The sequence below is a fragment of the Colobus angolensis genome, unplaced genomic scaffold, assembly GCF_000951035.1.
Source record: "Colobus angolensis palliatus isolate OR3802 unplaced genomic scaffold, Cang.pa_1.0 Scaffold3, whole genome shotgun sequence".
In the NCBI taxonomy this organism is placed as follows: Eukaryota; Metazoa; Chordata; class Mammalia; order Primates; family Cercopithecidae; genus Colobus; species Colobus angolensis.
In genome coordinates this window covers 22,815,092-22,818,223 of record NW_012116265.1, presented here as the reverse complement: position 1 = coordinate 22,818,223, position 3,132 = coordinate 22,815,092, and positions in this window count along the sequence as shown.

Below are 3,132 nucleotides of genomic sequence, written 5' to 3'. Positions count from 1 at the left end.
CTCGGCCTCCCAAACAGTTGGGACTATAAGCACATGCCACTGTGCCTGTATTTTTAGTTGTGATGGAGTTTCGCCATGATGGCCAGGCTGGTCTCGAACTCCTGACCTCAGGTAATTACCCCCACCTCAGCCTCCCAAAATGCTGGGATTACAGGCATGAGCAACTGTGCCTGGCTGAAAACTGGACATTTTCATCTCATAATGTGCCAACTCTGGAAATCAGATTCTCCCCCTTCCTTATGATTTGCTGTTTTGTTTTTTTCTTTTTTACTGGTTTTTATTTTTATTTTTACTGTAGGCTGCCTCTGTGCTGAGGATCAATCTGTAAATTTAAAGTCTTTTTAGATGTTTTCTGAGTCTGCACCTTTCCCTGGCCATGCATGGTCACGTTCTAATTTTCCCCATATATATGGTTGCTTTTGAATGGCCTAGTCTTTAATGTCTGGCCCTTAAAAGGGTTAAAGAGAAAATTGAACGGGGGTTGCGGAGAAGGGTTCTGGCCTGTTAAATGCCCTGAAGTCCCTTTGGCCAAAAAGGAGGGGCTTACTGCAAGAGAGCAGGTTCAGCAACAGTGGCCTCTTTGCACTTTTGTGATCAGAAGCAGCAGTCAGCCATTAGAGCACAGATCCCTGATATTTAGAGGGCAGGATCCTTTTTGCCCATCCTGACTCTTGCCAGCTGTGTGCAAACTGCTCTAGGAAATGTGTGCACAGCTGCTTGCCGCAGGACTTGGGGTAGATGATGGGTAGCTGCAACTACGGTAGGAGCCAAAATTAAATGAAAATAGCCTCAATGAACTGTTCAAGCCTTCCCCTAGAAGTTGCACATTTTCCATAGATTCTACAGCTCCAAAGTAATTATTTTGGATAGACTCTGCCAGTGCATCTATTGTCTGGGTGGGAAGACAGATTCCTGGTACTTTCTACTCTGTGATCGTCCCAGAACCCGCTCCTCAATTTCATTTTAATTTAGTAATAGTTGCTGAGATACTATTTTTATTTCACCATATTATTTTAATCCCGTCACATTTTTTCAAAATTAATTTTTTTAATGGAAGTAACAAATGAGTCCATTTATAAGGTTTGAGTGCCTGTTTACTCCCCACTTCCTTCGTCCTGGTTCTCTGGCTTGCTTTCCAGTGGTAAACAGTTTGTTGATTTGGTACTTTTATTTTTATTTGTGATATAAAAGCATTGTATTTTTGTATTTTAGGAACTTTACATAATTGCCATTGTATTTAATATCTGTAATTTTTTTTTTTCATTCAACAACGTGCTTTGGATAGCTATTCATGTTGGTTCATATAATCCCAGTTCATCCTTTTTAACTGTTGCCTAGTCATGGGGATTGATGGTTTTTTTTTTTGTTTTTTTTTCATTTTTCCCATTGCTGAACTTCTTGGTTGTTTCTGATAGTTCCTGGTTATAAACAAGGCTGCAGGCAACATCCTTGTCCTTGGCTCTGTATATGGGCATGTTTCTCTATGCAGTTGTCAGGTCATGGGATATTGTAATAGACACTCCCGAATTGTTTTATCTGAGTGGCTTCCAGCAGCAGAGGATAGCTTTTTTAATCCTATATGTTTGTATGTGGAGAAATGGTACAGGGTAGGGGCTGTGTTTGAAGACCTGACGTGTTATTTACAAATAGATAGATCTCATTAGCTTATACTATTTGGCTTTGAAGTTTAAGGCTAGTTTTATTTATTGCACTGTATTTTGCTATCAGATGTGAATTTATTTAGAAATAAAGAATTCTGCTATTGAATAATTGCAGGTAAATTACTATAATTACCACTGAGCTTCTGTGTAAAAGTAACACCTTGTTTTAGAATCTGTGCATTGGGGATAAAGCTAGGTGTGAGGGTTGTCTGAAGTGCTTCTGAAGTTTGGAAGACTTCTTCAGTTAACTGCTAATCTGTGTTCTAATGGCTAAGGGATGTGTTGTATATTCAGCATCACACCTACCTCATTATGGACACCACAGGCAGAGGGAATACATAATTAAATGAGAGCTACTGCTGGGCAGAAATAGGCACACCACCTCCTCTAGTTTCCCTTAAAGGACTGTTGGTTTCAAAATAAGCAATGGTATTTATTCTTTCCCCCCCCTTTTTTTTTGCATGGTTGTCTGGTATGATGGGGAATGTTTTTCTTCCTTTTGATCTTTTAAAACTAATATTTTATCAGCAAATTATTTTCAGAAGCTTTGGTTTTTAAAGTTATCGGTCTTCGTATGCCACTTCTTTCTCCACAATAGTTAATGTCTATTCCATTTTATCTCCAGCTAGAGGTAGCTGGAGATCTCATCAGTATTCTGAGCCTCACTCTATTCATCTGACAAATGGGGCTAATAAGCCAGGAGCCTAGCAGGGTTTTTGGGAGCATCAGGTTGACAGTGCAGTGCCTCATAGGAAACAAGCTGTGTGGGACCAGGGAAATCACTTAGTCCAGCCTTCTCCTGTAACAGATGAGAAAACTGAGGCTGAGTGTCACATAATGTGTAGCTTCTCTCCTTTCGTTTGTGCTTAACTAATATCTTTCTCAGTCATGGGATCACTTTGCGACTCCGTTTCTTGAGAAACCACAGGGGCAGCTTTTGCACAGGGCATTTTCCTTGCTTGCAATTTTTCTTTTCACCACCTGTCAAGTCACCTTTCCCTCCCTTTGAAACACATTCAAATTCATTTCCTCAGGGAGGCTTTTCTAGTTCATCCTTAAAGAGGGGTATTATTTCAAATCCTGATCAACTCAGTTTTATCCTTCACTGTGGAAATGTGAAGGACCTGTTATTGATGTAAAGGTCCTGTGTAGATATACATACACACTTATATGATATTTTTTGTTATTTAGGGGAAAAAAACTTCTTCAGAACAAATTTGTTAGCAGCCCAGTGTTATTTGTGTATTTTCAAAGGGACAGTTTCAATTGGTGAGATAATTAAATGCATGATATGCTTTTAGCATATTAACTCCTGTTCACAGACCCTTGTTCTGCTTTTCATACAATCAGCTTTCAAGCTAGTAGTCCAGAGCTAAGGATTATGTTAAATAAATTAGAAGAAAACCACCCACTGCTAATTCATGTCTTTTCATATGGGTGAATATTCTTGCAACTTTCCCCTAGTGCTGCC